Source organism: Sturnus vulgaris, chromosome 1 (assembly GCF_052056855.1).
Source record: "Sturnus vulgaris isolate bStuVul1 chromosome 1, bStuVul1.hap1, whole genome shotgun sequence".
NCBI classification, from domain to species: Eukaryota; Metazoa; Chordata; class Aves; order Passeriformes; family Sturnidae; genus Sturnus; species Sturnus vulgaris.
In genome coordinates, this window is record NC_142243.1 from 122,693,810 (window position 1) to 122,709,081 (window position 15,272).

Sequence of the window (15,272 nt, forward strand, 5' to 3'; positions counted from 1 at the left end):
GCACTACCAGGGCCCGCGGCGGCCGCGGGGGAAGGGCTCCCTCGCAGGGCGTCCCGATACCCGCTCGGCGGCTCCCCTGGGGGAGGCTGGGGTGGGCCCGGGCGGCGCCGACAGCCAACCCCCGCGGCTGAGGGAAGACGGAGCCTTCTCCTCCCTTCTCCTCCCGCCCCCGATGCGTGTGTGCGCGGACGGCGCCGGTCAGTCCCCGAGCCGCCCCCGGCCCGCGCCCGCCTCCATCAGCACCGGCGGCGGCGGCCGCAGCAACAACCTGCCCTCGCCATGTTGGAAGGAAGCGACGTCAGGGCCGCAGCCGGAGCGGGAGGAAGCGGCGGCCGCGTCCCGGGAGGCAGGGCGGGTGGAGGGAAGCTGGAGGGCGGGGGGCACTCGCCTTCTGCCCGCCCCGCGGCCGCGCTACAGGTGGAGCGGAGCCGCGGGAGGCAGCGAAGAGGGACGCACGGAGATGGCTGCTGTCACCTGGGAGCTGGATGAGGAGGAGGGGCAGGGCTTCCCTTCCGGGCCACCGGCGCTAGGAGGTGGAGGAAGAGACGGAGGAAGAAGGCTCCCCCGGGATGCGCCACCTGCCCTTGAAGGGCGGGCTCCGATGGGGCAAGGGGCCTCCCTGGTAGAGGAGCTATCTCGTTTCACGGCGCCGCCTTCCCTGACGAGAAACGCCCAGGGTTCCGGCTCACCGGGCAGCGAGCCGAGAGCAACCCCCGGCACCGAGGGAGGGAGGAAGGACGGGAGCAGCGCGTTGGGGTTTGGGAGGTGTCCGGGCTGCCCGGGGCGCTCCCTCAGCCCCTCCCCTGGGGCGCGGAGGAGCTGCACCTGCCAGTTCGTGCGGTGCCCTTCCTCTATCGCCTGCGTTCTCTTGACTAAAGCAGTGTCGTCTCCCGTTTCTTCCCACTGCACGTGCACTAGGAATATACAGCATTGAAAAAATAGTGAAAAGCTCAGGTGGACCCTGCCTAACTGGTAAGCAGCAAAAACAGGGCCAGCCTTTGCACTCAGGAGTACTTGTACACCAGTATTTAAAAGTCGAATTTGGCGCTAACTGAAGGCAGGTCTGGTTTAGAAAATTTTTACCTGATACCAAAAAAGAAACAAACAAAACCCCAAAAAAGCCCCCACAACTTAGAAATTTGGAAATGAAAGAGCAGGGGTTCTAGATGTACCTTTCAAGCAGAGTGGGAGAGTGGGACAGGGCTATGGCATCGCTGCGCAGAAAGCAAGGAAACCATCCGTGTGGAAACCAGGGGGCACCGCTGATCTCTGAGGACAGAGGCAGCACACTGCAAAGAGGTTATCTCCAGCAAGCCTTTTCAGTCTGTTCTCTATTCCTGTGGTTCTGATGTGTCAGGAGCACAACCTTCAGAAATTAATCCTGACACCTTCCTCATGGAGCATTCAGCAAACCTTCTCAGTCTTTTCTTTATTCCTGTAGTCTTGCTGTATCAGTCAGGACCACAACCTTCGGAAGTTAATCTCAACACCTTCCTCGTGGAGCGTTTGAGAGTTTGCCCAGGCTGTCATGCCACTGTGCTAACGCCTTGTAAGGAGTTTATTTGAGCACCTATGTCCTTTTCTACAACAGAGCCATTGTAGCTGCATTAGTAAAGGTACTGTGGTCTTAGCCCCCCAATGACGAGGCAGCTATTATTTCTAGTAATTCATTTAGGGAGAACCATTTGCCTCTAGGCTAAATCTACTTTTTTTTTTTTTTTTTTTTTTTTTTTTTTTTAATGCATGGGTGCAAGTTCAAAAATGTAGATGTCAAAATTACTTTGGTCTTTCAAAGCTGCCTACCAGTGACCACATGATAAAAATTAAGAATTTCCATGGAGTTCTTGCTGGTAGGTTTGCACAAATCATTTGAGTCCAGATTCCCTTAGCCAAGTCAGAGCTTGCAAGTGTTATTTAGCAAATGGAGTTTGCTATTGATTTTCACAGTCCATTTAGCTGAAATAGACTTGCAATATGAAAAAAGGGTATCTGTACATAAAGAGCACTGAACACTGCAGTTATCTGTTTTGTTCATATTAACGTCTATTTTCATATTCTGTACACAAGATAATTTTACATGTAAAATATATTTTAGTTGAGCATATAGAATTACTGCTGAAGCGTATGGAGATAAAGACCTGTCAAAAAGAGACTCAGTTCCAAGTCTTTCATTTCTGCTTTAATATGAATACTTGTTTTGGTTTGGGTGTTTTTTAATGTGTTTTGAATCTTCAAATTCTATTCTCAGTTTCAAACAATTGCTGCTCTGTTGACTCAATTTGTAACTTGGCATAGCTGGTAATCTACATCTACATTCTAGTCATAAGGCAAACACTGCCTAAACTCTGCAATAGTGCAGTGTCTGCACTGAGGAGCCTGCTTCTGAAGTTGTACAGGGAGATCTTATTGTAAATCACCTGTCCAGCAGGTTAACATTCAGTTTCCTTCCCAAAGTGGAGTAAATAACGATGGAAATCCCAGGTGAACTATTATATATGTATTGGAGAGAAAAAGTCCCATGCCCTCATTTAGGGACAAGATATGAATGGTGATCAGCTTGTGTGCTGGGTCCCAGTGCTTTGAATAAAGTCATTGTTATAACAGTTTCATTTACTAGGTGAGCCAGCTACTAAAATATTGTTTGGTCAATTATAAAAAACATTATGGACTCTGACGAAGCATTTTGAAGGAAGATTTTGTTAAAGAGACTACAGGAACATGTTTAACTCTTTGCTGATTACTTTAAAAGGTAATGGTGTCTCTAGTGAAAGGGGAATGAGAAAACTCATACGAATGAAAAGGTGAAGATTTAGAATATTTGTCTTACATGGATTCCTAACTAGAATCATTTAGGTTGGGAAAGACCTTTGAGGTCATTGAACCTAACTGTAAAGCCAGCACTGCCAGGTCCACCACTTACTAAACTGTGTCCTTTAGTGCCACATCTACATGCCTTTTAAATACCTTCAGGAATGCCAACTTAATGACTTCCCTGGGCAGCCTATTCCAGCTTGACAACCCTTTTGGTGAAGAAATTTTTATTAATATCCAATCTAGACCTCCCTTGGAGCAACTTGAGGCCGTTTCCTCTTGTCCTATCACTTGTTACTTGGGAGAAAAGGCTGACACCCAGTTGGCTACAGCTTCTTTCAGGTAGTTGTAGAGAGTGATAAGGCCCTTGCTGAGCCTTCTTTTCTCCAGGCTGAACAATCCCAGCTCTCTCAGCTGCTCCTTGCAAGACTTGTGCTCCAGACCTTCACCAGCTCTCTTGCCCTTCTCTGGATATGCTCCAGCACCCCAATGCCTTTCTCTCTAGTGAGGGGCCCAGAACTGAACACAGGGTTCAGCGTGTGGCCTCACCACTGCCGAGTACAGGGCAGTGCCTGGTCCTGCTGGCCACACTGCCATTGACCTTCTTGGACACCCTGGCACACACCGACTCCAGTTCAGCTGCTGTCAACCAGCTCCCTCAGGTCCTTTTCCAATGGGCATCTTTCCAGCCATGCTTCCCCTAACATAGTGCTCCTTGGCCCATCGATTCAGCCTGCTCAGAGCTGCAGAGGCTTCCTGCCCTCCAGGTGATCAACACTCCCACCCAGCTCAGTGTCATCTTCAAAGTAACTGAGGGTATACTCAATCCCCCTGTCCAGACTGTTGATAAAGTTATTAAACAGGACTGGGCCCACTACAGAGCCCTGAGGAACAGGTTGTGCCATATGACAGTAGTACCTTGCTAAGAAATCCAAAATGCCTGTTGTATACAGGGATTCTAATGCCTGAATTGTTTTTGTTTCAGCATGCAGATCTTTCCTTTAGTAGTAATTTGTTTAACTAGTAAATGTCTGACCAGAAGAATTGTAGAAGAACCCGAAGAATTGTCATCCTCATAGCTGTAGAGATTCCTATTTGGTTGCTGAAATCCTGAAAATGTAGAAAAGGACTTTTGTTTTTTCTGCTCAAACTGCTAAGCCTGCTGGCAACATGATGTACGAGATATTATAATTGTCCACTCAAACCTGAGAAATGTTTTCTGTCCAGCCTAAAAGTAGCATGTGGTATGTATGCCCTAAAGCACAGGATCGTCACTGCTTTCTTGAAGCCTTAACATTTAGACATAGAGCAGCACAAGAGAAAAAAGTGTATATGAGAAACTCTGCAAAAATTATTGTCTAGTACATTTTTATTTACCAGGTAATTGGAATATTCCAGAAGCTATTTATATTGTTTCATATATTTAAACTCTTTTGAGTGATTGTTAGATACGTGCTTAGTAAAAAACTGTAGAGAACTTTCCATGTGAGAGGGAACAATTAGCACTTGCTTCTGTTGGCTTTATGTACCACAATTGTATGTAGTGCTTGTTTGAAAATGCTGATAAGCTAGGACTAGAAACCTTTGCTAAAAAGTCAGATGAGCAGTAAAAGGGAATAGTAAAAGTGCTGTTTCATGCTTAGAAAAAGCTGATGATTTTCAGCTGTTCTGCCTCCAAGGAAACTTTTTCACCAATGTGAAAGCTCCCATCCACTTTATTGTGTTGATCCACTGTATAACTGTGCCATCAGTTAGTTAACCTGTGGTTCAGCCAAAAATCAGCTTTAAAAGAAAGTTAGTTTTCAGTGGAATCAATGAATTGATCAGACTTACCTGCATATTCAGTAAATCTTACACAAGAAAGGGAGTGGGGAATGTGGGTGATGAGGAGGACTGTTGCTCATGGTGGCACTGTCTTCTTAAATCATGATGATCTTTGAAACATCACAGTGATAATTAGACTGTGATCACTTTAAGCTAGAATAAGAAAGAAACTACTACTAGAAGATGCAATCCTTCCTTCTCCTACTTATATGTTTCTCACTTCCTTTGTCAATGTAAGTATTTGCATTGCTGTGTGGTGAATTATGTACTGAATTATATTCAGAATTTAATTAGATTTAAATTAATCTGACAAGGAACAGACTATTTTGAATCCAGATATATTTCATATCCCAATTCAGCAGATAACCTCACAGATGCTTGTGTTAGCTCAGGGCAATGGATAACATAAGAGCAGGAACACGAAAATAGGTAAGAAAAGGTCAGGCTTGCTTTTTTTTTTTTTAAGTTGGTTTATACCAACTTAAAGTATGGTTTAAACTACTACTTTTAATATAAGTTTTCTTGATTGTTTCTATGATGCAAGAGAGCACTCAGCCCTGTCTCTGTATGTACCTCCATATATAGGATGGATGGGTCCATACATAGGGCTAGTGTATTTCTGCCACTGCATGTGAACCATGGTGGCTCACTTGTCACCTTCTTTAGCTCCAGTATAGTACTTTGCATCTCTTCCCATCCTGTTTTCATGTACCAGATGCAGATAATCAGTGCGTAATGGATTAGAGTCCAGATGGATCTGACAGATGGGAACCTGGAACAGGAGAGAAGCTGTAATTATGTTCTCAGCTGCAGGCACCTTGGTGGACAGGTTTCCCAGATTTTTCCTGAGTGCATTAGCTTTAACAGATCTACTGGTGGTGCTTGGTTGTGTAATACTGAGGTACGAACCAAGCATTTCTCTCAGTCCCTTTATGGACTCGTAGGGCTGCTACCATTGTAAAAATAGGTGAAGCATAATCTGGAATGTTCAGTGTATCCATTATGCAAAGGATCAGAGTCTGTCAACCAAATTGCAAGAGATACACTCACCATAATATTTTAAGAGGTTTTTTGGTTGTTTTGGTCTTTTTTAAACATAAATTCTGTAACTTTAGAGATCAATTTGTTCATAGAGTGAACAAACATTCTAACAGGTTGCAGTATATCCACTGTTGCATTGAATGAGAAAAAAAACAATTGTTTGTTAGCAGAGGGAATATTCACTAGTAGATAGGTTTGTTCCAAACATTAGTACAAAAGCATGTAAGACTCTGGAGTGACCAGTAAGGAAATAAACATCCATTACTGCGAGGAGGCTCTTTCAAGGTGACAAACTCATATCTAAAGCTAAAAAATATGCTCTTGCTGCATTGAAATACACTCCTGATACTACAGTTAAGTGAGGAAACATACTCTTAGGAAAGCATGCCATTTGTCAGTTTGTGACATGTAGGAAAAATGTCAGAGAGCAGTGAAGAAAAAAATTCCACCTCTTATGGTTGATGGAATAAAGTTTTGAATTGTGGCTGAAAACTGTGAGAAGATATCAAAAGCTCCTGGCTGTATCTTGAATTTACATGCTGGAAGTTATACAAGTGCATTTGATGGAATATTTTCTATATGGAATTTTTTCTAGTTCTTTTTCTGTGGGAATACATTTTCTTCTAGCCTACTATGGGAGTTTTCAACTTGCTCTTTCTTCTGCATGTTGCTCCTGCTAACAGATGAATAATTCAGTTCCTAGCTTCCATGGCACCTCCACATACTGTTCCCTAATACTGTGAATGAAGGAATATAAGTATCCGTCTTAGAGACAGAAGGAAATGCATTTTTAAAAAATTGGTCATACAGGGTTTAAAAAAGTTTCTTCAGTAGTTTTTCAAACTTAGGGCCTGATTATATATGTACCAGCCCTAACTGTTTGAAAAGGTGATTTTCTGGGACACTCTGTTGAAGAAGAGAGTGCTTTTGGGAAACATCATAATGAATAGCACATATTCACCCTGAACTAGGAACCTACCATAGAGTTACTGTTGTATGTGAGACTATGCAAAGGCAAAGGTAAATTCAAGCCAGTGTAGTGACTTTTTCATGACGGCAAATATCTCTCTCTCTAAATGCCAAGAATGTAAAGCTCTGGCAATTTTCTGAGATCTTTTGCACTGCAAAAGAACAGATTTGGAGAATGTATGGCTCAGCTAGCAATAAGGTCGACTGATTAACTGCTTCTCCCAGCCAACTCCAGAAGATAAAATTGTTAAGGAACTATTATTGCATTCTAAGGAGAACTATTGAAGAGGAGGAAACCACAACATAATTGCCCTTTTTCCTGAGAGGTGCTGTAACTACCATTATGGATTTCCTGGATTACTCTGTGGGTGAGCCTGGTTAATTAGTTACCTTTCCAAACATCTATAATGGGAAGGACTGCTATAGTATATAGCTTGTCCCACATTCTTAATCTCCAGTGTCAGTTGAAAAAATGGGAATAATCTGACATATGAGAAAAGTAAAAAATTTACTGAAAATTACATTGTTCCACCTTTCTATCCTAGCTTCAGTCTCCTAAAGGTCTTTATGACTGATGTGACACAATCAGTGTAAAGCATACTGAGTTGTCCTACAGATTAGTAATTAAATAGCCTAGATATTGGGTGTGTGAAGGATTGGTCTGAATCTAATTTTTATATGCTGGATGCCTCTTTTCCCCTTGATCTGAGGTGAATTTTCACTGTAGCACTTTAGAACTTGAGTGTTTTCAAAAGTTTATGCAGATGTCTTTCAGTGAGCTGCTATTAAAGAAAAGTTGAAAATGGAAGTGAAAATTAAAATCAACTGAGAAAAGTTGAATGGAATTCAGCTGGAGAAAAATATCCCTTAAATCTCTGGGCAAGGTAAGTAAAATGAATAAGGAGGGTGGTTTCCACTTATTTTAATATCTTAGTATTTAAGTTGAAACACTTAGGTCATAAAAGTCATGTGAATTAAGGTGTGAAACAATGAGACTGAAGCAATAACCACTTTTAAATGCCATGAAATGAGCTTTGAATCTGCTTGATTGTTTCCTCCAGCAACTGCAGTGGGTCATTTCCTGTCAAAAATGCAATAAGTGATGTTTGAGCATAATACTTTATAAATTGTGGTCTTCATTACATGACTGAAAGGTTTTTAATATGAAAAACTGGAAAGATAAGATTGAATGGAAGTTATGGGTACTTTTGCCTAAAAGAAAGACATTAAAAGATCACTGCAGTGATTCATTCTAATATGCCAGTTAGCTAACTGTTTGCTAGGTGTGTACTCTCTCAAATATTTTTACAAGACATTTTGAAACACCTGCAACAATTTTGATTAGACTTCCATGATATTTCTAGTTTCAAGTCAAATGCCGCAGCTGATGTGTAATCTGGATCATGAAAAACTGAAGTGATTGGTTCACAGCATGTACAATGGATAGTTTTTCATGACATTGAAAGCTGCTGCTGTCTGGGTTTTGATCCAGGCAGATTTGGAGTGTTTGATATCTGGAGGTTTATATTGTGTGCTGTTTCTTTGTTTCAAAATTTTAAGTCTCTCCTTACAGAAGTATGGACAGTGGCTATCAGAGAATTTTGCTGTGCCACTGGTACTGTTGAAGTTCAGTTTATAATTTTTGTAGCTAAGAAAGTCAAATAAACATTTTTGGGCTGGTACAAATCTCACTTATCATAGTTTGAGAGACATACAGCAGATAGTTCTACAGGGCCCTTGTAATAGATACATATCAATAGAAATCAATGCTAATGATAATCTTTACAGTGTTTTATGTATACCTGGACCAAACTTCCTTGGCTGTCTCTGTGACTACATACATTTAGCAATAAAAGTTTAACTACATTTATTTAATAGCAGGTTATAAGATGGAGCTTGAATTGGTCTACTTGGTCTACATGGGATGGGGGTCACACCTCTGAATTTCTGCAGGTGTCATCCTTAAAATATTCCCCTGACAAACCACTTCTATTCATTAGTTTCATTAAGTTGCTCCTTCCTTAACTTTTACTGGTTTAAAGTCTTGTCAGTCAGCACATTGCTTCTCTTTTGCTCACTGTTCTAGAAGAGAAATAATGTATTACTGTGCAGAAGGATGTAATAGCAAGGATATCAATGTGCACAAATGGCATGAACACAGATATAAGAAGGATGCAATATGGTGCAGTTTTTCAGAATGAAGCATACTGGCAGTGATCTCTCTCTCATAAGGTCAGTCCAGGTGTGGACACATAGAAACTAGAACATTCAGCATGGGCACCTGGAATTTCTGTCTTTTTTGGTGCTTCAAGATAGCTGCCTTAATCCTAAGGCATAATAGTTCATGGATAAATATGTAAAGGAGGGTACACAATCATGCATTACCAGTTCATGGATAAATATGTAAAGGAGGGTACACAATCATGCATTACCTTTATAATAGCAATTTGAGGTATTCATGTTACATAATATGAGACCCTATCAAAATTTTCCCCAAGTTTGTGGAGGTTTAAGTTTCCATTTTCACTTTTTGCTGTGGTGCTGTATCAAAGGTAGAAGATAAAAGTGCAAATTTGCTTTAAATTCATGGTGTACTGTATAAGAATGAGGTTGTGTCCTCTGCAATAGGTATGAGCCCTCTATGGAAGCTGACTGTCCTCTGGTTTAAAAATCCGAGAGATAACAGCAATGTTTTATAGGCAAGCTTTGCATATTTGTGCACATTTGGTAAATGTGGTCACTCTGTGAAATATAGTATTAAAACAGTCTGGTGCATTTGCAAACATAATTTTTATTGCAATAATTGCAAAAACATTAATTTTAAAAAAATCACAGAATACAAAAGTCTGTAGTCACTAGTTCTGCACATAAATTCTGAGATTGCATTTACTACGTCATTTGCTAGAAAGTACTTATTTCACACATACAATTCTGATAAATGTTTTACCATCAACATGTGACTGCATTTTATTTTACTTGCTCATAAAAAACTCAGAGTGAGTTTTGTTTCTAATGAAGGTTTTGACTTTTACAAGAAAAATATTGTTTTTGCAGTGGGAAGCTGAAGAGGTTATAGCTTACTTTGAATATTTGTTTACTGGTCTCCATTACTGATAATTTTGCATCAAACATGGGGTTCTTATACATTCATAGAAAAATAAGATAACATTTTTACTTTAAACTCAGTATCCTTTAAATATCAGAAACAAGAAAAAGAAATAATTAACAGAGGAGACCGGCTGTTTACAGGGGCGTTTACTATGGATTCAGCAGGCAGCTGACAGCCCGGCAGCTGCTGGGGTAAAATCCATAATGTCTTAACAACCCTGGAATTTATTATTTCAGTGACAGATTTGGAACTGCCTTATCATAGAATCTGAATACTCTGCATTGCTTGATTATTCATGTACTATGAATATATACTATCTGTCTTTGGTATTTTCTGTATTCTGTAGAGTAGTGTTTGTTTGACTTCTAAAAAATCTGTCAAGGAAAAAAAGAAGAATTCACCAAGCAGCCAACTCATTAGATTAGTGTTAGATGGCTAATTGTTATTGATGGGTGCTCTTATATTTTTGCCTCTCTCTCCAGCAAAATAAAAGGACAAGAAATGAAATGTGAATGTAGAGAAACAAAAATAGCAGGTGGGATTAAAAGAGACATGGGAGACAGAAAAGGAGAAGCATTCATGGTCCATAGCACCTGAAAGATGCCAGGCTTCACTTGTGGTGGCTGAATAAAATAAGCCTGCCTGAGTTAAAGTTATGTGGCAGAAATATATAGAGACAGTTTGCTGATTACATGGACATTATTTTCTGTTAGACAAATATTTATAGCTAAAATAAAACACATTTATTTTTAAGACTCATAGGCTGACTCTTGCTCTGCAAAAAGATTGACATCTAATGAGTAACTCATGCAGTACCGATGGCACCAAGTCTAAAGTAGATGTGACCTGTCATCCACTACATTCTTTATTTTTCTCTACCAGCTACAGAGGGAACCAAGTAGATTTAGTTTAGATAAATAGTTTTGACACACAAGTCACTTGAGTTAAATCCCACCTTCAGAGCAGAAAGAGCACGAAATTTTTCTCCCAGACAGGTGAAAGTTGAGGCCTGCCACCCCAGAGAATGAATACAGAAAAACAAACGGTGAATGGCAGCATTGGTAAGCCTATAACTCTTTGTTCTTTAGTATCTTTCATTACCGTGCCCCAGCAGGAGGTACAAGGGTGCCTGTCTTTTTTTTATTCAACACGTAAGAATGGATAGATTTACTAGGATATCTCAGAAATCTGAAGTAAAGCTTTTGGCTGTAGGATTATTGTCAGTTTTTGTCAATATGATGAAGTATACTGCCTGTGCTGTTAAAGGTTTTGCTCTTTCTTGGTGGTGTATGTATGCAATTGTCAGGGAACAACTCATGTGAAGTATAGAGTTTGTTCATGATTTAAATATGTGAGCCTTGATATGTTATATTCTTTTGTATAAAAATTTTTTAGAGTTTAAGGATTATTTATTTAGTGTTCCTTTTAAAAATAGGTGTATATTAGGCAAATAGACTGACTCTGGCTGTGTTAAAATAATTTCCCTCACTGAATGGCAAGTAAAATGATACATATCTAGTAGTTTTCAAATTCCTTGCAGCCTTGACTTCTGTCCTCCAGTGAGTCTGAGCATGAAGTGAGATTTAAATAGATACACATTGTTGAGATTTAGGGAAGCCTAAGAAAGGCTTCCTTAGAAACATTCCTGTGTAAGTCTCATCTCCTGGCTTGCAGTGCTGCTTTTTGCTTGGAACTTATTACATCTTTAATTTCATACTGTATATTGGTTGTGGTGCAACTTTATCCTATTCAGCTATCAATCTGTTCTTGAAAAGCCGTGTACTTATCAAAGTGCATTGAAATGCAGGAGAATTGAGAAGACTCGTTGCATGGCATTATGGGTGTTTAAAGAAAAGTGGAAGGAGAAATGCACTTCTACTACGCAGTGGGATAAATATTTTGATGAATTTTATGGCAAGCGAGGCTTTCCATAGAGGAAGCTAATCTTAACTCTCTTTTAGTCTCCAGTGCATTATAGGAGCTACATGGCTCTTTTTACACTTATGCATGCTCCCTCATGGAAATACCCCCCGAATATAATGCAGACAACTTTTGCTACTTCTGTATGGAATCCACTTCTCTGCTTCTTCACCAGTCTGGCTTGGCTGTGTTAGGCTTTATCCACAGATACAGCTGGAGAGGTAAAGTGCAAACTTGCATGGAGGGGGAAACACTGGTCTTTACCAAGTAAGGTAGTAAGCAATACTAGATAGATACGTTTTACCTCTTTCTAATATCCACATACAGCAAAAATTAATTATGTCACAAGGTCACTGAATATTAATCAACATTGTCCCAATGGGTGTACTCCAAAGGCAAGTAATTTTTTTTAGGTAAAAGAAGCTTGATTATGGGCTTTGACACCATTAGATGAACAGAGAAGTGATTCTCTTCATTTTGGTGTCCTTCTCATCTTCTGTGCTTGCTACTTTTAGAAATAATCCTGACAGTATCTGTTTACTTTACTTATTCAGGTTGAAGTTATTTTTATGCTGCTCACAGAGTGTCCTTCAACCTGAGGATTTGCTTGTTTGCCAAATTTTTTCTAAGTTCTTCCACTTGTTTGTTTAGTCACTGATAGCTGTTCACTCTCCCAATGTGTCATCTGACCCATTAGCTCTGGATTTTTCAAACATCAGCATTATTCAACATTATTTTCTTTCATCTTTCTAAAGTGCTGGTGCTCCAGTGATTTTATTCCTGGTTAAAAATAAAAATGCCTTTTTATACTAATTAATCTCTGCTGCTCATAGGGCATAGTCTTGCTACTTAATCTGGACTTTTCCTCTACTCCGTGTTATAGACTTCTGTCCTTTGCCCTTATTTTTAGCCCTGATACCGAGTGAAAATAGAAAACATACTCCAAATGTCCCATCTTTGCTCTGTGGATTCAGAATTAGGCCATGGAGATGATACATACTGTACTTGGTATAGTTTTGGATAAAACTACATTAATCATTTGTCTTCTGGGATTATTTTTTCCCTCACGTATATACAAACTGTTAGTTTTCAACAGAATGGAAATTGCTAAATCCAAAAAGGAATTTTTAAGAAATCACCTTTTTGTGTGACCTTCAACAGGCACCTAAATGGGAGAAAGTTATTCATGTGCATATTCAGGCTTTAGCACCGATGGGTTGTTTATGATTTTCATAAAGGCAAAAGAAAAACAAGACAGCGATTCCATCAATTTCAAACAACCCTGTTTCTGATGGGCTGGGTGCCAGTGGATCTGCAGCCAGGCACACCAGCAAAGAAGCCCTTCCCTGGTGCTGTGCAGAGGAGCGTGAAATGGATGGGGACCTTTCCTTCTCTGTTAAAACTCTGACAACAGACTCATGTTTTTTTGAAAAGTGCAGTCCTGACAGCTGTAAAAATGTGATGCTCCTACTCTCAGCTCCAGAGAAAAGTGTTGTAGGAGAGCTTCCCAACATTCATTAGCCAGTCTGCATCAAAACTGCTGTCTGAGGAATATCCTGGTCTTCAGACATGTTTGCAGCAAGGTCTCTGCTGAGGCCTCTGCTGAAGGTTGCACTTATTATCTGCAGTGTTGGGAAGTGTGTTCTTGACAGGTAGTGGACAGCATCCACTGGCTATCTAAACAGCCTTCAGCATGACAGCACTTCACGTTATTTCTACCTCAGCTTCTCAGAAGAGTCTTCATTTGTCACAAAAGAAACCTCATTAAAATTAATACAAAAACTTCAAAAGAAAATCTTCAATGTGTGTAAGATAAGGGGGTTTTTGGTCTTAAATTACTATTTTAAAAATGCATTCCTGGAAATGATTAATATGTAGAAGAATTGCTCATGGGCTAAAGCAATTCCAAAAATCCTGGTGCCGGTTAGTATGGGCCTGTAGGCTCTCCAGTGTTCTCCTTAACACTTCCAGACTTTCCAGGCACAATCTCAGCACCCCTTTGTTCACTCTGGGCAATGGTATAGGACCTTCTTCATTACAATAAGGAAATGAAAGCTTTCTGGGATGCAATCTACATTTGGAGGAGGGGGCATAACAGCCTCTCACAGCCTCTGCCCTCTGCCCTAATGTTCATAATGGCAAAATCCAACCTATGAGCTCTGCAGGGTGCAGCACACAAAGTGTCTGGCACATGAGGGCAGCTTGTAGATGGTGTGTCAACAGTAGTGGCAGGTAACCCACGGAGACACAGTGAGAACTTCCTGTGTTGCAGCAGTGAAATAGTGTCAAAGGGCTTTTAGGGAACCGGCCAGACAAGCTGAACTTGTGTGTGCTTCCAGCAGGCAGAGGAGAGATGCTGAACACATGCTGCCTGCCATCAGCAGCCCTGTGGTTGCCAAGAATTGCAGCTACACCATTACATAAACCATCACACAGTACACATTGTGCAGCCAGACACAGTGTTTGTGTGTGAAGGGCTCTGCGTAGGTATGTGGGGAAGTTCACACATGTTAACAGGTTCATGTTTTAAATTTAGCCTAACCAAAAGTTAGACTCTTTTATAGCCTGAAATTGTCACCAACAGACAGTATTCACTTCTTTTCTGAAATGGAGGGAGAAAAATGGAGGTGCATGCAGCATGATAGAGCAAATTTGTCTTGTTAGAGAAGGCTCAAATACAGATTCTGTGCTATCAAGGCCAAAGACCAGCTCTGGTTCTCCTACACTAGTAGGCTTGTCACTATTTTAACCCTTAGAAAACTGGCTGGCTCACAACAAAATAATAAATCTTTCCAAACCATCTCTGTGATTGTGATAATTTAATTCAAACAGCGTAAAGCAATTAGTCTGTATAAAGAACTTAAAATAGACAAAGCTACTTTTTTTTTTAAATAGCTATTTCTAGCTCATTAGGCACAGAAAAATCCTTTACACTCAGCTTTTTGACTGCACTCCATCAATTCAGCCCAATCAACAGATTTTTCTCAATCTAGAAACAAAGCAAAATGAAACGAGGGAAATGAAACAGTGAGTAGATCAGTCATCTCTTCTTAGCTTTCAAGCTATAAATGTTTTTTTTTCAGTTATGACATGATCAAAACAATAAGCTACCTGTAAACTATGGCTATGATTTTAACAGCTGCATTATTTTCAGGAAAATTGAAAATCCCGTTTTTAAAATACAGCTTTATCTGACTCCTTTGTGTGTATGTATTTTCAGGCCTAACTTGTTATTCTGCTCAGAATTGGAAAAAAAGTTTCATTAATTGGAAAAAATAGACACTCCTCCCAGCATTGATCCAATCCTGCTATGCAGAGGAATAGCCTGGCACATCATAGTCAGCAAAAAAGACTAAAACACCTCTGTTCCCAGTGATACAGCAATATTTATTTCAGAAGCTGTTATGTATTATTTTATAAAAAATATATACTCCTGCATGCCTGGGGGTAGTTTAAAATATTTCATTGTTACGGGTATTCTGCCACATGTCTTTTTCAAAAAGGCAAAGCAGTGCTAAAGTAGCTGGACTTTCGGAGCAGGCAGGACTGATGGGATATATTACCCCACATTTTTATGGTGATGGATGGATTTTCCTTG